This window comes from Orcinus orca, chromosome 12, assembly GCF_937001465.1.
Source record: "Orcinus orca chromosome 12, mOrcOrc1.1, whole genome shotgun sequence".
NCBI classification, from domain to species: Eukaryota; Metazoa; Chordata; class Mammalia; order Artiodactyla; family Delphinidae; genus Orcinus; species Orcinus orca.
The window spans coordinates 23,959,985-23,982,374 of NC_064570.1; the positions used below are offsets into that span (position 1 = coordinate 23,959,985).

General features: G+C 37.8%; 1 long non-coding RNA gene across 1 annotated transcript in view; it reads right to left on the minus strand.

Moving 5' to 3' along the window:
- LOC117196669 (uncharacterized) overlaps positions 1-21,365 on the minus strand; it is a 183,424-nt gene extending 162,059 nt beyond the window's left edge. Inside the window, exon 1 of the long non-coding RNA XR_004476954.2 lies at positions 21,091-21,365. This is a non-coding gene — a long non-coding RNA (uncharacterized LOC117196669). The remainder of the gene's footprint in view (positions 1-21,090) is intronic.
- Positions 21,366-22,390: the final 1,025 nt, after the last annotated feature.

A 22,390-nucleotide genomic window follows, 5' to 3' on the forward strand; every position in this document is an offset into this window, starting at 1 on the left:
AATTATATTACATAAATTCCATATATTTTTTCAGAATATATATATAAGTTCAGGCTCTGCTAATTAGCAGTACCATTAGCAGTATACTTCATCTCTCTGAACCTTAGTTTCCTGGCCTATAAAACAGAGATAATAACTGTTACTTTAGGCAGTGTAGTGAAGTTCAAAGGCAAGAATGGATGTAGAAGTAACTTGTTCATTTTAAAGTCCTATACAAATAAAATTAGTGTTTGTATGTACCACCTACTATGGGTCCAAGACTAATCTTTAAGTTTGGAGAGAATGTAAGAGGAATATAAAGTATGGTCTCCTCCCACAACGAATTTAATACCCACTTGGAATCAGGAAATAATTAGAAAATGAGATGAGGCTATATAAAACTAAGTTGTGTGGTCCAGGCTACGTGTGCAGTAACAATTCTAAGGAAGGAGAGCTTTAAATGGGCTGGAAATTATGACCATTTTCTTTCCGAATGGAACAGGCTAAGCTTTGCTTGAATAAAGAAGCAAAGATATCTAACAGCTGCTTACCACTTTGTGTTGCTTAAAATATCGGAGGAGTATGAGGTTTAGGCAGCTCTGAGGGCTGAGTCATCTTCCTCCTAACTTGGTATTTATTCAGGACGCAGCTCTGCCGCCGATGACAACAGCATTCCTGACCTCTGAGCTGCTCAAAATGCTAAGACAGTTCTGTAGGTGAAACGGACACCTCATCCAGATTCCCCTGTGGTTAACACTCCCAGTTATGCTTCTGCTGCCTCCTTGTTTTGCCACAATGTTTGTTCTAAACGAGAGAGCTCTGGACAGCTGAAGAAGAAGAACTGAGGCCAAATGAAAAATAGCCTAGATTTTCTTCTCATGACGATGCTCAAAGCTCACAGCTGAAGCAATTAGAGAAAGGGCTGGAGCATGAGCCTCTAACATGGACCTTTGTACCTTGTATACCATCACGTTCAACCATTTCAATGCACTTGTTCAAGTTCTATGAGGACCTATTTTGAACAAAGTTCCATAAGTGATGGACATGTAAAATTTTGTAAGGGAGATAATAAAGATATACTTATCATCACAGACAATCCCACATATATTTTGTTCTCATCTAATCCAGGAGTATCTGTAAACCAGGCTGTTATCACCATTTTTCCAGGTGAGGAGGTTAAGGCCCAGATAGGTTTGATAACTTGCCCAAAGTCACACAATTTATGAACTGCAGGGAGCAAATTCAGACCCATAAAATCCTGGCTCCAAAGCCTATGCGCTTTACATTTAAACCGTTAGAGGGAGAAATATGAATAAATACCTAGAAGTCTTTTTTTAAAAGGAGGAGGGATCAGGGAGTAGAATTTTTCCACTGTTCTAGATGATGGGGTATTTTCACAAGAGGAAAATTGTGGAGGAGTAGGCTAAAAAAGGCTGAGGCCATATGATAGAGAAGTTTGTTAGTGTCATTACTTTGCACTCAATTATGTCAATAATGGGGAGTTACCAGTGGCTGACTGTGTATGGGGGTGTTGGTAGTAGTCCCAGGTATAAGCAATAAGAGGGTACCCTGTATATACAGAATTTTAAAGCAATAATACAACCAAGTCATTCTGATTTTAATCACCTCCTCTTGCCTACAACTTTCAACAATGAAGTGATAAAATACTCCTCCTCAAAAAAATAAGAACTATTGTACCTTACTTTTAAACAATTGCTGCCATTAATGTTGAGTTTTAATCATACGGTGTAAGGTTCGAACTACCACATTTTTATCATTTATCCTTTACTAAACATTGCGTTCTACATGGAAGTTAATTCACCTAACTCCCAGTTATACCGTTGGCCCCCAAGATACCCATACTTGGCTACACGTATCCAAGAACAGGTTGGGAAATTCTTGAGCTTGCCTTGGGCAGACATAGCTGTGACGTAAGTCAGAGAATCAAAACTTGAGTTACTTCACTTCTGTCATTCTATTGGATCACTGGAGTTTTCTATTTTGGTTTAAATGCAAATGCAAGCATAATAGTTTTATTTGAAAAATACAAATTTTAGTTCATATATAAAATATTCTATGACCTTGAACTATCTTTAAAATCACAATCACTTATTTGTTGTTTTAAAAAAAGATTAAAAATTATGTTGATTACCAATTATTACATGAAAATAATTTCACCACATGGTGTGTGTGTGGGGGAACGGGTATTATAAAAATAATCCAGTCAAGCTGTCAAATATGCTAGGAATGCCGCTGGGAGTCAATAAATGTTTTTAATGGGAGGAGTCACAAGAGAATAGTCAAGGTGAATCATAAGACACCATCATTATATCTCTATGCATTTGTATATATGTCTAGTTGCCAGTACGTTGTAATTAGAGGAGGAAAACAGCAGGGAATATTTGCGAAAACAATAAAAAGTGTTAACTTTTGGAGAATATTCTGGCATGGGTTCTTGATAGGCTACTGCATTTTCACAGCAGCATGTCAATCCTACCCCCAGCAGGGCTCTCTGTGAAGGCAGACAGTCCTCATTTTTAACCAGCAGAGAATGCTACACTTAAAGAAGTCAACAGGAAATAATGCAATTTGGAGGGTTTTGTCACCCAGTATCTTAGGACAGGTCAGCTGAGAAAAGAATTCTTTCGAGTTGTTTGTTAAGGAGATAGAGTTGTCATAACTTGTACTGTTGTTTACAATATCCCAGCCACCTCCCTATGGGAGGGTTGTACACCCTCGTCCTATGGAAGCCTGGCCTGGCTCGATGGCTCACTTGCTAGCCAGTGAAATGTCAGCAGACTTGAGGAGTCTTCTGGGCAGAAGTTTTGACTCAGTGTGGGTGCACCATGTTTTTTCCTCCAGTCTCTGTGACTATAAAAGCCTGGAGGCCCTATTCACCTGGGTTTCTGAGTGACTATAATGAGCAGAAACCCTTTGTCAACCTATGATAAATATATAACATGGACAAGAAATAAACATTCGAGTTTTAAGCCACTAAGATTTTCTGGTTATTTGTTATCACAGCACCAGCTAGCCCAACTTAACGGAGTCATCTGTCCATTTAGGCAGACACTCTCAAATCTATTGCCAAATTTAGGTCGACCAGGGAAAATTTTATTCATGGAATTTATTGTATGGATATCAGTAGAATTCCTTTTACTGAACAACACTCGACATGAAGATCATTTGCACTGAAAATTCCTATAAGTACTCCTCATGAAAGTCACCCTGGTCCCCACTTACACAGAGGTTGTCATGGATTACGGGCATTCCACCAACGTAATTCGATGAACATCTTCAAAAGAAGTCTTTGCCTGGGCTTTGTGTTAAGAATCATTATAGTTCTTCTGAGAAAAATGAACTACTTCCATCTCTTATACACTGTGTATCGCATACCTGATGGAGTTAATCTTTTTCAGGTTGGTTGCCAGGCAGCTTAGAGCCATATTTTGGCAAGTACACAAGTCCATTTTTTTTAAGTCTTACTTTTGACTCTATATTATGTATCTAGTCTTGTTACTTTCTGTTTTCACAATTTTTTAAATTCTATTGATTTACATGTTGTGTTAATTTCTGCTGTACATCAAAGTGACTTAGTTATACATATATATATTCTTTTTCATATTCATTTCCATTACGGTTTAACACAGGATATTGAATATAGCTCCCTGTGCTGTACAATAGGACCTTGTTTTTTATCCATTCTAGGTATACAAGTTTGCACCTGCTAATCCCAGACTCCCAATCCTTCCTTCCTCTACTCCCCCTCCCCACCTTGGCAACTACAGGTCTGTTCTCTATATCTGTGAGTCTGTTTCTGTATCATAGACATGTTCTTTTGTGTCGTATTTTAGATTTCACATATAAGTGATATCATGGTATCTGTCTTTCTCTTCCTGACTTACTTCGCTTAGTATGATAATCTCTAGGTCCATCCATGTTGCTGCTAATGGCATTATTTTATTCTTTTTTATGGCCGAGTAATATTCCATTGTCAATATATACCATATCTTCTTTATCTATTCATCTGTCAATGGATATTTAGGTTGTTTCCATGTCTTGGCTATTGTAAATAGTGCTGCTATGAACACAGGGATGCATGTATCTTTTCAAATTATACTTTTGTCTGGGTATATGCCCAGGCATGGGATTGCTGGATCATATGACAACTCTATTTTTAGTTTTTTGAAGAACCCCCATTCTGTTTTCCATAATGGCTGCACCAATCTACATTCCCACCAACAGTGTAAGGGGGTCACTTTTCTCCATGCCCTCTCCAACATTTATTATTTGTAGACTTTTTAATGATAGACATTCTGACCGGTGTGAGATGGTACCTCATTGTATGTTTTCACATTATTTAATTGGTGTATCTTGTTTAATTTTCTTAACCACTTCAAGTCCTTTAAAGAACAAGGTGGGGGGTATGTATGTTTTAATTAATTAAATTATAGTGCAGTATCATTACCATCTTATTCTTTCTAAACATGTAAATATCATGTATCTAGGGCATGTCACCAAAATTGCTCCTAATAACTATCAAAATTTTAGTCCCCTAAATCAATAACTAACTTATTAGAAGAGATTCCCTTGAACCTGAATCTTAAATAGTTTACAGCCAAGTCAAATTGAAAAGGTTCTTCCTTAGAAGAACAGTTTTACTGATTGTATTTCCTTTTGTGTTTTTTTTTTTCTTTATAGAAAGCCTTTGGGGTTCAGGATGGACAATGTAATTCTTTTAATGAATGAATGAATGAGTCTAATACTTCTACTCAATTTAGCTCCTCTTCTTACTGAGTAAAATACTAGGCACCATTAAGTCACATAAAGGAATGGAAGGCATATTTCTGGACTTCTGGAAAATTTCATAGCTTGGCTTGGGAGTTCAATTCAATGATTAAAGCAACAAACACAAACAACTCACAACGGACAAAACTACTCTGGGCCAGCTAAGAACCCAGGGTCTGGAGGAACTCAGAACAAAAGGATGGTTGTATAAGAATAAAATTAATTGGAGGAGGCTTTCTGGAAGAAGAAAAAGTTGGGCCAGGTCTATTCATCACTATTCCTTCAAAGCTCCCCTTATCACACTTTCCTCCCCCTCCTCCTTTAGACGTTAAAACAACAACAACAAAAAAAACAACTAGCAATTAAAATATCTGGCCCAGGGAGACTGCGGAGCTCAGCCTCAGCCTCTACAGAAGAAGCTGTCGAAAATTGGGCCTCAGGACCCCTAAGGTTTCATTCTGGTTTAGGTGCAGATCTGGCATTTGTTGACAGACCCTTTCCCGGCACCAAGTATGTTGGGGTCACTGGGAAAGAGGAAACTTATGAATAAATTTGAAAGGGGGTCTGAAAATTTAGATGAATGCCAAAGGAGTCCTTTGTGAATAAAATTAAGCGGTCATCGCCATAGAGGACAAACGTTTTAACTGACTCTGCTGCACAGTAACCTCCCAGAGGCACAGGCATGGGTCTGTGTTAAATGGCTTAATTTTCTTAATCAACTATTTCATTGTGAGTTTTTAATTTCATTCCCATGCCTATTTTTTTTTTTCATTTTGCCATAATACATCTCTAAGTACCGTGGCAAACATTTGACAGTTTGCTCAGCAGGTGCTGGGCCCAGCATAGCTTACACAGCTCTACCTTTTATTAATTGGGTTTCAAAATGTGTTCTCGTGTGAACAGAAGCTAAGATGGGACTATTGTACCTGTCAACATGAAGCTGGGCAAAATAAAATATTTGGAATGTGTTTTAAAATAACTCATTGTGAGCTGGATCGGTTCAGAATTTAAAAGCAGAAATATTCTTTAATGTTGAAATAAATAATCATGCAATCAAAACAGCAATAAAATTAAAGAAACGATGGGGTTTGTTCAAGGTTCTTTAGTATTTGCTAACTATGAGAACATTTTCTTTGTGCCCAATAGGTTATGCGTTGACAAGACATGGAAAAAGCATTTTAATGAAAACTCTAGAGGCCTGGGGAGGTAGTAAATGCTTTGAAATCCAACAACTAAGGCTCTCCAAATACCTGTGACGTTTCCAACTTAAGTTTTGTCTCAGTTGGGAGGGTTTTTTTTTACCTTATCAAGAAAAACTCTCAATCTGAAATTTCAAATCTCCGTCAAAAAGCAGCTCTGCCTAGCATTTGCCCCTCTGAGGAATGTGTCTCTCTTTCAGTAAAGCAGAAGTATCTTTTTTGATGCTTTTCTCCCTTTTTCATAGAGGTGTTTCTATTTCAGTGAACTTTAGTGACATACATTCTCAAACTCCCACTTAGGGCAGAAGATAAAAGGCAAGTAAAGAGAGAGCAGTAAAAGTTGAGGAAAACCTCAGGGATGTGTCAGGCCCTCTGTTGTCATGATCACTGTCATTGCCGTCATGAACTTTGCTCAACTCTGAAATAGTGAATGTTATCCGTGTCCTCCCAAGGGACTATCTACGCAGTTACCCTCAAAAGGATTGTGTCCTGAACTTTAAACATGGGGAAAACGAAAAGGAAGCCACAATAACCACAAGTGAAAACCTAAAGAAGTAAAAGACTGTATGTGCATGTTTGTTTCTGATTAAAGAAATCTATTATCATTTTAAAAATCTTGAAGATTTGTGGCAATGGACAAAGCAAAAAAAGAAAGAAAGAGAGAAGGAAAGAAAAACCCCTGAAATTCTACTACCAGAGATGGTCACTGTTTGGTCTATTTCCCTGCTAGACTATTTTACATGCACTTTTGCACACAGACACACACACTTTTTTAAAAACAAAAATAGAGCCTTGTCAAACTATGTTTCAGCTTGCTTTCGTACACTTGTCAATATATCGAGGACAGTATTCTCGTTCAATGTATAGAATTGTCACGTTCTTTTAATGTCGGTCCAGTTTCACTGAATTAATGGAAAATATTTTTTTAACCAATTCTTATTGACAAACATTTATAATATTTCTGATCTATCAATACTACAATCAATTAGGTGAATATTTCTGGAGGATAGATTTCTAAAAACAGAACTAAGTTCAAAATTAAAATTTTTGCTACATATTTCCAAGTTACCTCAAAAAATGTTGTACTAATTTACATTCCTATCAACAATGTATGAGAAAATATGCCACTCCACATATTTTTAAGCTTAAACTGAAAGATAAACTATATTATTGTTGTTTAAATTTTTAGCTACACTGAGGTTATTTACACGTTTACTTGGAATCTATAATATTGAGTCATCTCACCAAGGAATATGGCATAGCTTTGCATTTATTAAATGTTCTTTATGTCTTTCAATAAAGTCATATTATTTTCCGGATAGATATCTTGAAAATTTTTTATTAAATTTCTATGTACTATATATTACTATTGCTGATGTGCTAAGATTTTTTTCATTATATTTTCAAATGATTTTAATCATATAAACAAAGCATATTGATATCTGAATTTGTATTTTACTCCTAGCCACTTTCCTAAATTCAATTAGCTTTAGTAAATTTTCAATTGGTTTCAGCTGTTTTTTGGTTTTGTTCTTAGACTGTCATAATGCTACAGGTAATACATTTTGCCTTTATTTTCTAATGTATGAAGTAATGATAATGATCATCCTTGTCTTAGCTCAGAATTCAATGAGAAAGGCTTTAGTTTTTTCACTGTTTATGACAGTGTTGTATCATCTGTTTGGGGCCTTAGATTACTTCGAGAATCTAATAAAAGTTACAGACCCTCTTTATCCTCCTTTCAAATTAATGTGCTGTGTAAATCAGCAAATTTCTCATGTAGCTTTAGTTGACTTATACACCCCTTGAGGTTGATGAATACACTCACACAAAAACACACCCCAGGACAAGCTCAGCTGACATAACTAAAGTTGCTTCAACAGGACTGGCCAGAGGGAAAATTTCCAAGTAGTTGAAGGGTGTCAATTTAATGCAACAAACATTTGTCCAGCTCCCCTTAGGGGTTCTAGTTACCCAACAGAAGGGTTAGCTTTCCAGTGCAATTAAAAACTGACACTCTGCAAGGCACTGGCTATAAATTCTCTCTGAATTATTCTCAGTCTATCCAGAAGGAGAGACAGATAAGTAAACAGAATAACATGAAGAGTGATACTAAAGATGTGTACATTCTGGAGGACAGTACCTGGGTATGGTTTTTGTCAACTGCAGGAAGTTTTACAGAGAATGTGCCTTTTGGAGTTAAGACTTTAAAGATGGTATTGAAGGGGCAAAGACATTCCAAGAAGACAAACAACAAGAGCAAATGTAGTTTGGCCTGATAGATTTGTAGAATGATGCGTAGTCCCCTGTGCTTGGAACACAAAGAAAGTGCAAAGATTTTCACTGCACTGTTTGAAATGACTTTGTTTTTATGGGAGCCTCAGCCAAAATAACAGAGTGTTACAAATCTTGCAAAATAAAGATTCCTCAGAAACCTCACACAAATTACATAACTCTTGAACTATTTTGTTTCAGGGTAGAAACCTCATAGATATTCTCAGTCTTACCATTGGTTTTCCAATTTAGTCCTTTTGTTCCCTTCTTACTTAATTGGTCCAGAATCTTGTGGCCTGCTGAGAATGCCCGAGGGCTTTCTTTGTCTGGTACCAATTTCAGAGACTTCTGGCTGAATGCTAGTGGAAGTTGTTAACAGTTGCTGGAAATTTAGTGTGAAAAAGCTGGCTTTGGGGAGATTACCCAGAAATACCAATTATCTCCTTTACGCCCATACTTAGAAAAGAATATGTCTCTTGGAGATATTCACTTACTTTCTACTCATCTCAACTAAATTCCTTGGACATACTTGTCCATGAATGGCATGCCTTTTTCCCCATTGTTTCTGTCAATTCATTCTCTTTCTTACCTTGGTCCCCTCTATGTTATAACTTTCCCCATGGTTTTTCCCCTCATCACTATTTCTAAGTAATCTTCAGCACTAGTCACCAGACCAGAATTTGCAAACAGAAAATCTACTCTTCCAATCTTGTCCAAATATGGTATTTTGTTTGTCCTCCACTCTCAGCTGAGTCAGAATGTGGGAGGTGACGGTTTTCAGAGATGGGAGTGGGGTGGCTGTGGCAGACATCAGTATTTTTTAAAAGCTCCTCAAATGATTCTCATGAACAGCCAGGATAGAGAACCATGGAACTGACGGCATTCCTCATTAATCCCTCAGTATAGCCCTCAGGACTCATGTCTCCTTAACTCTGCCACCCATTCCCAAACAGGCCTAACTAACTGAATCTACTTTCTCTAGGTAGCCACATTCTACAATGGAAATGCAACTATTGCATCAAATTTTCTTGTGAATGTCCACTAATTTTCACAGCTGAGATGCTGAATGAATACATGTAAAGCATTTTTAATAAAAATATAGGTTGTTATATCTTTTTTCCTACCTCTATCTCCCCAGCATAAAATCACTGAGTTCTCCTTATGCTTTGTCCATTGGTCATTTGTCTTGTTCCTTTGTGAATTCAATAAATAGACTTGGAACATATTTGTATAGTATGATTACAATGGCACTGATTCTTACAGCAATTTTGGTGTTCAAAGCATATTAAGGGGAAGAAAAGAGATACTAATGCTGAGAAACTCTTAAAAGAATTCCTCAGTCTTTTAGAAAATGCTTAAATGTAAAATACTGCCTAAAGTATTCCATTATGTAAAAACGAAGATATTCTATTGTAGACACAAATTGTACCTATTTGGGTTTTCTTTCTCCTATTCTTTCCTTAGCTCTATCTGCTTCCTTTAAATCAATGCTGCTGTGGTAAACTCTTCATTAGTATTTGTCAAATTATTGTTAGATTCAGCTACTTTGTTTTGTTATTATTATAGTTATATCCTCAAAGAGTATTTGTAATGCATTCCTCACACAGGATCCCAAAACAGGCTGTTATTAAGTATATCATTACAGCATATACAATGGAAAGTTTATTTTCAGAAAATGTCAAATAGCCTGTGAGGCCTCTGGAGAATTCTGAAAGATATAATCCAAAAGCTTGAACTTGTTCTTTTCCTTCAAGACTTGTTCCTCTTGGTTCTTGCAACTCCCTGACTCCCCTCTCACCAAGCATCACACAGTAGGTTCCACTGGACTCATGCTGCACACATGACTAGAGGGTGATACTTAGTTGAGTCCATCAAATTCTTTCTCCCAGTCTATTACTAAGTTTATTGAATAAATTCCAATTGAGTTATATTGCTTTAAGGGCAGAATGTTTCCCCAAACCAAAATGTCGTATTTATGCTGTATAGCAATTTTTAAAAAATTGGAAATAATGGTAGGTCAAAAACAATTTTCCTAATCTTAATTGATATCATGCCCACAAATAGCAATAATTTATTTCTATGCAAAAGCTCTTCAACTCTGTACTAAGAACATAAAGATTTGAATTCTATTTCGGGCTCTAGCACTGATTTCCTGTCATAAGTCTTTCAGTTTCCACATTTATGAAACCAGCAAGCTGAAGAAAAATAAACACCTGTGCCCTTAGGGCATAAGGAACTCAGGAATTAATGAGTTAATAATTTACACACAGCACGTGTTTCTTAGAGGGAAATAGCCTTCATAACACACCACAAGTATAACGTTGAAATAACTAAGGATGATAGGTAGCTAACTTCATTTATTTTGTGATGTGTATGGCATTTTGATTCGACAAATTCTGTGCTAACATGTGGTAGCATTTAGCCAATACGCCTAATAATAATTATAAGTAGACTGAGAATTAGCTCACAAATACAACTCAGGAAGTTTATTTTGATGATTTGTTTTTCATGTTCTGTGAAAGGTCAGAAAAAGTGCTTTAAGGGGGCACTTATTTCATATGTAAAGTGAAGTTGATCTAGTTGAACATTATAATAAGATACACATAATTGGCATCTCTCCTGGGAGTCAAACTCCATAATTTTCTGCCTGATTAGCTCAACTGTTGCAGAATACACAGAAAGATGGCAAGAGGCAGAGCAAATGGTCTCTGTATTTAATGTTGTTCATTTTTAGTCATGGAAAGAAGTAAACAAACTACTGTATGTGATGACAAAGCAGGAATTGGCCCAAATTCCGTATCTGGCTAAATCCACTGTTCTCACAGTTTATTGAAACATGAATGCAATTCCCAAAAAGTTTATTTAATTTGATCCTGTGACCTCTTGACTTGTTAGTGATATTTTAAAAAGAAAGAAAAAAAAAGAAAAGAAAAGAAAGAAGAATAACTATTGTCCATCGAGCTCCCAAGGTTGGAATCAGCTTCCTGAACACATCATATACACACCTGCAAATTTGTTTTCTCCTCCACAACTCCCCTAATATTCCAGTCATCTCACCCACCAACACACGTGCATACACACACACACACACACACACACACACACACACACACACACACACATACACACAGGAAATAGATGGAGTCATAATCATACAACTTCAATAGCAATGGTACAAGGTAACAAAAAAGTTACAGCAAAAGAATGTAGAAAATGTTAAAGAGGAATCACTTTGACAAAATTTTTTTTAAAGGAATACAAATTTACGTATATTTTTCTAGGGCAACTTTCTAAGTAATGACTTTGCAAAATTTCTATTTGAAAAGGGAAACAATGTACTTTATACATTGGTTTTCAGCTTTAGTAACCATCTGAACATGTTCCTAATTTCAAAATGCAATTAAAAGTTCAAGTTTACTTGTGACCTACTAAAGAAGCTTCCTGGATCAGAAATAACAGAATAGAAATGCTTGAAGTCTGTTATATGCATTAGACATCAGATCATCCTAGGATTTTTGGATGAAGAGCTCTCATAATAAAGAGACTGTGTTATATTAAGTGTGAAAAAGTCAGAAACACACATTAAATGTTTCATTTGATCCCCAAGGGGGATACGTTTTAAACCAAGTGAGTAAATATTTAAGAAAAAAAATCAGCAAGGGATTTTATGGAATCCTCCCATACTTACAAAGATTCTGAGAATTTTTTACATCTCTCTGTATGGCAATAAGTTGCCCATCTCTAATTTTCATTTAGCTTTTTTTTCCTGACAATAATTTTTGGCTTAGTGTTCCTTTTTAGAATGCGTAAACAGAAACATAAGCAGATGATTTTTATTGCAACTTCTCTACCTAAAATCAGCAAAATTAATATTAAAACAAAACATATATACCACAATACTTATGTCAACATTTTGAGTATTTATTTTCCTGACATTGACACATTTTCCTCACACTACAGCCACCTGAGAATATATACTAGGATGTACATTTTGCATTGTCTAGAAGAACCCTTATTATTATGAGTATATTCATTCTATACTCACCAGAGTATCAAAGCACCTGGAATATTCGTGGTAAAGTAATGCAGATACCAAAGCATTTCCCTATCAAAAAAAAGTCTAGTGTCATCTGAAAACAAATAATTTTTGTTCCTCAACTGCACAAGCAAATAAGTCTTCTGAACAACAGAAGTAGTTTTCCTGACATGAAGGTGGTAAAGCCCATTCACTTCATAAGGCATTTTTCTCCTGTTTTCTCAAAATTTTAAGAATGTTAGCTATGTACTTTCTAGACCATGGCAGATTAGAAGCTGTAAATGGAAAAGGGAAAGAACTGAGTAATAGCAAGCCCCCCAACAACGACAAGGATAAATAGCTACTAGAAAAACTACTTAAAGCAGGCAAAGAAAATATAGTAATTTGAGATAATACAGAGATTTATTAAAAGGCAAAAATTTCTCCAGAGTTTTAATGAGCCATAAGTTCATTGGTACATTTATATTTACAGTTATACCTGAGTCATAAAAATAGCTATGTTTAATATGTTCTTTAATATGTTTAAGAAAGCAGAGAATTTCAAGTAGTTATAAATGTTGCCAATAAAAATAATCAGATTTTTTTAAGTTTTAAAATTTAAAAAGTCTAAGCTTTAGATATTTAGGAAATTAATTTTTGCAGAATGCCTCATTTTCAGGCATCCACAGAACTAAGAAGATATTTGGCATTGATGTAATTCTAAAGTTCAAATGATTACACTGTTGAAGTAAAAAGTTATCAGGAGTTCAAGTAAAAGACTAGAAGTTTTATCTAGAAGAGAGTAAGCCTGCTGTCACATTGAAAATGTTTTGCTGATCACGAGATGGAATGTAATGAGTAAGGCAGGATTTTGTTGACAATAGCAAAGCTATGGAGGGTATGTAAGACAAGGGTACCTTGCTACTGGTTTCATCTTCAGGTTCGGCTAGACCCTGCATTTTTCTGCTGCCAAGAGACTCTTCATTTAAAAAAAAACTATTGATTCTTTTCAGACGATCCACTCATACATAAGTACATGCATGCCACTAGGGAAGTATACACCATTCCTAGTCTTATGTTTTTGCAAGGGGGTACGCAAGAAGGAGGTTGGGCAGGATGGTAGTTTCCAGGTTAGGCATTTTGTGAAGCATGCAAAACTGGTTAAATGTGAGTTTTTCTTGAGCATAGCAGGCAGAAAATAATTCAGTTGGCTGATGAACCCAGACTATGGTAAATATTCACTAGCTAACAGTTTGATTTGGCCATGTTCACTCAGGTGAGAACACGGCCAGGCTGCTGGTCACCATTATCCCCTGCTGTTATAGTGCATGTGTTTTATCCCATCATGCTTTGCAGCACAGTGGCAAACTGACCTCACAAAATTCCAATAACACAATAACACCCAATGTCTATTGCTCAAACAAGGGGAACACTCAGTGCAGTTTAGACCCCACTGACCAAGCTGATGACTTACATCTGATCCAGATATCTGAAGTCATTTGTAGCCAATCCTCTAGCCAATTGGTCTTAACATTGAACCAACTGACTTGCTTGCTGACAGGCTGAATCAACAGATAATTTATGACCTGAACGTCTGTAATTATTTTAATAGACTTTTCATACCCTTTCCATTCTATTTACTATAATAGAAGCATTTAAAATGAGAACTCTTCACTAGCAGAAAGGGATGTAAAGTTCTTAAAGAAACATTTTGTTAAACAAATCAGAGACCTGGCCTTTTAAGAGGATCCATATTGGGAAAACTCCCCTATCCCACCTTTCAACTCATCAGTTTGGAAATATACTCTACTCTTTCTCACCATTTTGTATTATTATCCCTTAAATTTTGACTTTATTGCCTGTTCTAAGACTTTCAAACATCTCAAAGATCAACATGCTCTTCATTATCTTACTTTTAGTAACAACGGGAGCTGAAAGAGAAGTTATTCCTTTAAAACTTTTTTCTTCTTACTAATCAGACCAAGGATTCTTGACTTCCAAGAGATCAGTTTGCTGCCAAGATGGTGCCAGTCTGTCTTCACTCTGTGTTCATTCACCTTCTGTTTCTCACTGCATACTGCAGGAAGGTATTACCAACATCATAAACATTGATGGCAGGCAGATGTCGTGGCCACCAGAGGTGGACAAAGAAAGGACACAGATCAAGGCAAGTTTTGTGAAGAAAAATGAATAAAATTGTTTTTATCCACTTAGCTAACTAAAGAAAGTACGGCTGAATACTGAACTGCTATACTTTACAACATACCATAGAGAATACCAAAGAAAATATTGCCTGGGGAGATGCATGCTCAAACCTTCCCATCTGCAGCTGCTATCAATTATTCTGCCCTGATGTGACCAGAAATCTCAGTTTTCAATAGAGAAATATGAGTTGTAAAAGAATCCTTACTGGCCACCCCTACATTCCCCTCCCTACCCCCACCTCCTGCTTCTATTTTGCTTTTCAACATTTGAAATGTCCACATACTTTGTATCCTAGTCTGCTGGGAAGTTAGAAAAGCAAATGTAGCTAGCTTCAGGGCAGAGAAGAGATTCTGTGGCTTTCAGAGACTCTCCATTGGATAACAAAGGCTCATAAAAGGGTACCTTCACCCTAAATGTTATATAAACAGAGTCCTGTCTGTGGGTGTGATTTACACTCTTATTGAAGATCTTGAATCTTCCTTCTCTTCATGCTAGAAGATAAGTGAAGGACAAAAAGTCTATTTAGCATGGTTAAGCTGATCATTTTTTAAAAGATGTGTGCAAATCTGGGGCTGAGATCCCGTTTGTCAACCAAATTGTCAGGAAATAATTTATTACTGACAAGAACAAAGTGTGCAGCTGGATATCCCAAACAACGGCATGCTAAATGAGCCAGAGACTTGTTATAAATATCTTGCCTAGGACTCCATTTCCTATAGTCTAAAATTATTCTAGAAGCAGCATGGTATATGGAAAAAAGAATTGTACTGGGCATCAGGATGTCGGGGTTTTCTTTTGCCTGTTCTAATAAACTGTGAGAAAGAAAGGAGGAGGAAGGAAGGAAGGAAGGAAGGAAGAGACAGAAAAAGAAAGAAAGAAGGAAGAAAGGAAAGAAAGGAAGGAAGGAAGGAAGGAGGGAAGGAAGGATAAGATAAAAGAGAAGAAAAAGAAAAGAAAACAGTATATACTAGATGACTTCTGAATTTCTTTCAAGCTCTAAAATGCTATACTGACAACACTGATGTCCTATACAGGGAACATTGCTACCCAAATGCTACACAAATGAATGCAGGCCTATCTCATCCAAAAGATAAGAAAGCAAGATTTAGAAAAAGGAAAAGAAGGTCTCTTGTAAAACAGCCTTTTGATTTCTGTGTGAATTATATAATCAAGAAATTGTTCTTCTGGTGCAGTTAGTACAGTAAATTCAAGAGGTGAAAAAAGTTAACACATCAAAATGAGACAAAGTAATTAGGAATTAAGACTTCAGTTCACAAAACAAATCCTTAAAAAGAAATGACAATAAATGAAACCCCTCTTGTTTAGAACTCCCAGTCTTTTTTGACTTTAGTTATCATCCCACCCATGTGTCTGCCTTCTCTGCTAGACCATATAAGCTCCTAGGTGGTACGGGCCTTATTTTACTCATGTTTTATCTTTCACATTGATTTGCCCAGAAGGGCACTCTGCTGACTTAAATCCTATTTTCAACATATTGAATGAGTGTGGTAAAGACTTAGAAAAATCAAGCAAACTCAACTTCAGTTTTTGTAAATTTAAATTTTAGATGAATCTCCAAACTTCCTTCCCTTATAAATGACTTAGGAGACTATGATTTCATACAGAACTTGTGAAATACCTAACCAACTGTAGAAGGCTCTTATCTTGAGAGAAAAATATAAAATCGTAAGTATGTAATTTTAAGCTTATCTATTAGAATTTCTCTATTGCTCATTCATTTATTTATCCATTCATCGTATATTTAATGCGTATCAGATACTCTGGTTATACAACCATGAATAAGATATGGTCCCTGCTTTCAACGGAGAGTTTCTAGTCTATGGAGAGAGGAGGTCGATCACAACACAGTGGGAGAATTGTGGTGATATTGATATGTATAAAATACACCAATGGCACATCAAAAGGACACCTGAATGAATGTTGAGGATCATCTGAAGCTTCTCGGAAGAGATGATGGTAATTCTGAATCAATAGGGAAAAGACCTAAGACTTGTAGACAAAGACAGTAGCACTTTATATTTAGTTAAGAAACTTTATGGTATATCACTTATTATATGTCAGGCATTTTCCCAAGCACTTTAATACTCACAAAAACTATATGAGGGAACCATTAACATCCCCATTTGACAGATGAGGAAACCAAAGTAGAGTAAGTCCCCTACATACGAACCTTCAAGTCGCACGAACTTTCAAAGATGTGAACGTGTGTTCGCATGTCCAATCACCTAAGTTAGTTCACGTGTCTGGCATATATTGTCACATGCGTGCATCCTTTACAAGTGGTTGTGCTTTTGTGTACTTTACTGTACAGTACTATATAGAGTACAGTAGTACAGTATCTTTATTTCAAGCCCAGGATGTGAGTGAGTGAAATTGCAGCTTGCCCTCCGTCTCTGCTGACGATCCTTCAGCTCTACCATCTTCCACCTCCTCTCCTTCCTCCAGTCAGTAACTCTTCTTGCCTGTTCACTTGATGCCAGCCCCTGGATGCCAGCTGTTGTACTGTACTACTACACTTTTCAAGGTACTGTACTGTGAGAGTAAAAATATTTTATTTTTTGTGTTTGTTTCCTATGTATTATTTGTGTGAAAAGTATTATAAACCTATTACAGTACAGTACTATTTAGCCGACTGTGTTAGTCGGGTACCTAGGCTAACTTTGTTGGACTTACCAATAAATTAGACCTACGAATACACTCTCGGAATGGAACTCATTCGTATATAGGGGACTCACTGTACAGAGAGGATAAGTAACTTCACAAGGTCAAATAGCTCGTAGGTAGCAGAGCTGCGGTATGAACCCAGGCATTCTGGCGTCAGAGTTTATGCTTTTAACTTTCTTGGTTATATGCTGCGGCTCTAAGGCTGGGAGGCTAGAAAGCCTGGCTCCTCTTCACTCACCTCTTCCTAATTTATTCTCTGCTTCAGCATTCTATGCGTCCAATTTTGTAAGGCCTTATTTATCTGTGTACTTGTATGCTGCCTGTCTTCCTCATGATACTGCAAACACGGCATGGGGTTCTCACTGAAGGGTGCTATGCAGGAGAGCCATGTGGTCATATTTGGACTCTAGAAAGAGAACTCTGATTGAAGCAGAGGGAAAGGATGTTGTTTGGATTATAGTATCTATGGTTGATCTGATTTAAAATGGAAGTTTCAGCCCAGGCACATTCCAAAGTGAGGAGATAGACCAAGGAGCAAAAAGGTTTCAAAGTAAGTGGATAAGATCTACTTTAGATAACTCTTAAATGCCTCAACCACATCAAAGTAGAAAATGGTCAAGAGCTGGAGATTAGAAGAGAATTTTTGGAGAGGAGAAGATTTATTTGAAGAGGCATTTGGTCTGAGACACAACCACACCATCTCTGGTCCAGGAGAGCAGGAGATAGCTCTAACCTCAAACCTAGAGAGCTTCCAGGTAATAACCCAAGGAAGAATTTTCTGGAGAGAGCAGTAGGAGGGACTGGCCCCTCAACTCACACTGAAGAAAAGCAACTTCACTAAGACTAGTGCAAGAACTCAACGTTCGTCGTTTGCAGTTTAGGTTGTATCTGACTGCCCCCTGAAAACCTAGAGGAGGAGAGACGGACTGGTTAGTTTCTCGACAGGGGTGTGGAGGAGTTGGGCTGTGCTGAGATGGGGCCACAGGCCTGGAGTCCTGGAACCAAGGATATGTGAATGTGGGTCGATGGCCTAGGGAAAACGATGGATAAGAAAGCAGCACAGAGCTGAGCCTGCAAAGGGCTATCATGGGTCCCTGGAGGAGGGTCCAGGTGATCATTCACACCTTGGCAGAAGCTGAAGCTTCTGCTGGATATGTAGGGACTAAAGGATGAGGAAGTGATCAGCCTAAGCAGAACAGCATTTGCCCTTAAGGGGAAGTGCCAAGTGAGAGACCCTCACTGATGTGGGGTGGGGTAGGGAGAAGGCTCTTCTACAAACCCAAGAGTGTCCACGATAGAATGAACCAGCCTCACCCACCTGCCAAGTCCAGAGAGAGGGTGGTGCCTGATCACCAGGTGAGTGAGGACTGTCTGCTGCCTCTTCCTCTCCATCTTCCCTCATCCCCAGTTTGGGAGGGATTCAGAACCCCAGAGTTAGCCAGATGAGGGAAGAGACATAAGAGTCATGTGAGAGAAGGGTGAAGAAGCTGAACTCACCCTCTTTACCTACTAGCAGGAAAGGCCTTTGATCCGGACAACATCATGATGCCAGTGTGACAGTGTTTGGTGACTTGAAGTAAAGGTCTGAACATAACCACAGGATTTCAGGGAGGCTGCCAATCACTGTAAAGGGAAGAGCTTACCCCACTGAATCAATTTAAAAGGATAATGAGGGACCACAATAAAGGTGCTGGGAGATTACACTACGATCACATTTGGCATTTAACAGAAAGGATGAATCCACCAAAGGAATGCTGCCCCGACCCAGGCAAGAGCCAGAGCCATGGTTTATAGGTGCTTCATGAACCCCAGTCAACCCCAAACTGCCCAGGGAATCCCAGGTCTCACTCTGGGTTAACCACAGAGAACATTTAAGTCCACAGGTTCCTGTGGCAAATTGCTCCATACAACCTGTGACCCTGAACCCTTGGTGTTCCCTCCCAGACCCCACCTCAGGGCCCGACAAAGCAGGTTTCCCCACGAGGTTACTACTGAGGGCTGAGGACACTCACGCTGCCACCACGCCCAAGCACCAGAAATAGGGTTTAAGCCGCATGCCACTGGGCTCTCAATCCCTTGCCACACCAACCTCTTCAGCCTCGTCTTCTGCCACATTTCCTGCTTTGCTCCTGCAATACAACTCCTAGTGCAACTCGGAGTTCTTCCAACAGGAAAGAGAGTTTCAGTTCCTCTACACATCATGCACCTTCATTTACATTGCTGCCTCCGCATCTAGAACATTCTCTGACTCATTCCCACCCTTCATCTGGAAGTTGAGTGTGTGATTAAGAGCATGACTCTGGAGGAAAACATGTTGGCTCTGAATCTGAGTTTCTGTACTTTTTTCCCTTGAATGACATAGCGGTTCTAACTGCAACTTCAACTATAAAATGACAAAATAATATTATTTACTTCATAAAGCCGTGGTGAGGTTGTAATGACATAAGGAACAAAAACTATTTAGCCTATGGCCTGGCACATATTAAGAACTAATAAACATTTGTTGAAAAAATTGAAGAAGTGGACAAGTGAGCCCTGACACACCCAGTTTCCTCATATTGGAAAACCACTGCGTCCACCATCTACCTGGCAGACTCCTACTGACCCTGCAAAACCTGGGCCAAGTGATTAGAAACATTACAGAGAATGAGTAACGTCTCACTGTATTAATATACCAGCACATGCCATTAGTTGAGAAAAGCAAGGTACTTAACAGTGCATATGGCACCTTTTGTGAAAGGAAGTTATCATGTTAACTTCTGTGTGGAAAGAAGGGGCAATAGCACATAAGAAGTATTAGTGTGTCTTTCTGCTAAGGAGAAACACTGAAAGAATAAGCCAGAAACTACTAGTAGTGATGTTTTAATTCAGCCTCTACAAACATTAAGGTCTACTGACCATGCATATAAGTGATCTAGATATTTATGCACTGGGATCAATTATTGTTTAAGACACTAATTCTATATGAACCAAACCACTAGTTGGCTCAGTTCAATTCATTCTAAAAATCTGTATTCCAAGCAAGAGGGGAAGAGAAAGAAAAGGAAAAGAGAACTTGCCTTGTGCCAGACACCAAGGTTAAGCACTGTACATACATTAACTCATGTGATCTTCACAGCCCTGCGAGGTGGTTACTATTTTACAAAGGGGGACCCTGGAGGTCAAAGGCAAGACCACTGGGTAAGAATGGAGCCAGATTTCAAACTTACTTCTGAGTCCCAAGCCCTGCATCCTTTCAGTCACACAGTGTAGCTTCTGTGTATTGCCCAGCTTGGTAACTTACACACAGAATTGAGAAGCACGACTTACTTCTACTTTGCCACTGAACTTGTTAATGAAGACATCCAACAGCACCGGTCCAGTACAGACTCTTGCTGTACACCAACAGAGAGACCCTCCCCACTGGTCATAAATTATTTTCCGGTGCTTCTTGCATTCAGCTCTTCAGCCAGTTTTGAACTCACATAAGTATGCTCTCTTCTGATGTATTTCCACATATTTCTACATGTATAACCTAATATTATATTAAATTCCTCGTTGAAGACTGAAGACAATAAAAATGCAATGAGTCTATTTTGGCATGAATTGTTTTAAGTCGGTGCTGATGTCTAATTATCACTGCTTTCTGTTCTCAATACCTCCAAGTCATGAAAACAAGCTGATAAGCTTAGTGTAATTTTCTAGAAAGTTTTCAGAAAACTATATTAAGGTCATCAGCTTCTCTTCATTTCCTGTAATCTACTTAAAAATAAAAATTAAAAAAACTTGGATATTAGCCAACATCTATTTTTTGCCAAGATGGGGAGAAACATCTCCCATTTTCCATAGTTTTCCATATTAGATATATTTTGTGACCGAATGTACAAAAAACTTATGTTCTAAAAATGCACTTTTCTGAGTTTAGATACTTAACTGATGATTTAAAGAAGAAAGATGTTTCCTTACCATCATTTTATCAATTTAGGTCTTCAGTTCCATCATAATGGTGATGATGTTCCCTCCCTTCCAATATGAAGATCCTTAACAGAGAAGATGTAAGTAGAACCAGTCGGTCGTCCTGCCTCCTCTGTGACATTGTTAAAGTTACACTATCTGTGCCATAACTGGGTCTCCATTACCCTTCTTTCTCTGAATATTGCTTTTAATGTCATTTTTGTATGAATTAGAATGTTGCACAAGCCTTAGCTCATTCTCAGCTTAGACTTAACAGTTTTGAGCTACTTCTGTTGTTGCTGTTGGTCAGTGATTATGTGCCCCTCCCCCCATCTTATTTACACACCCTTTTGAACTCTGGCATCAGGGATGGGTGAAGTCACACAAGTGAAAATATTTCTGTAAGCCAATGTTATCACAGTCTTAAATTTACATGACATGGTCTGACTGGTATAAGAATTTAAGGTTTGAAAATATCGCCAAAACATCATAGCATTAGCACATCCTTCTCTGCTTTCCTTCCTCTTGTTTCTCGTTCCCTGTAATTCATGAATGATGACATTGAAAATTAATCTTCCAAACAGAGCCTATCAACACAACATCACAGTGGGAAGAGGGTATCTCTGTTTCCATAACCTAGACACTCACTCATTAGATGTACATAGACTGGGGCACTTTTGTAATCTCCAGATGTAAAGTTGGTATTCCTTGCTCAGGGGTGGACTAATTTGTTTTAGAAATCAGATTTTGGGAGAGTCAAACTGTAGAGCAGAAGCAAAATTGCAGAGCTGGAGAGACTATTTGCTCCCCTGAGACAATTTTCATTTGCCTGTCCTGCATCTCCTTGGGTCATATGGGATCCAGTTAATCTTTTCTCTCTTGCACAGAATCTATGTGGAAATTTCAGTATAAAGAGAGACAAGTAGGAACTCAGTAGCTTTAAACTCAGAAAGCCATCACTTTGCTCATTTAATATTGCTCAGGTCACTTCACTTTTTGAAAAGAAAAAAAAGAGATTCAAGAGGGGGTATTTTCTAGACCAGATCTAAATGAAAAATTATTTTCTTTATTATTATTTAAGAGACAGTTCTCTTTGCTATACTTTAAGTGACCACAAGTTCTCTCTCAGCTGAGACATCATCAGTGCTGCTTTGACTTGTCTTACAACCAAGTAAGTATTTGCAAAAGGATTAAAAGCATTCAATACAATGCAAGAAGCATGGGCAGCCCTCCTGACATAGGCATTGACTTTTACATCCTGTTTCCTGAACTGTGCTATTACAAGTATTGCCTTTTCCACAAGCCTTTTCCC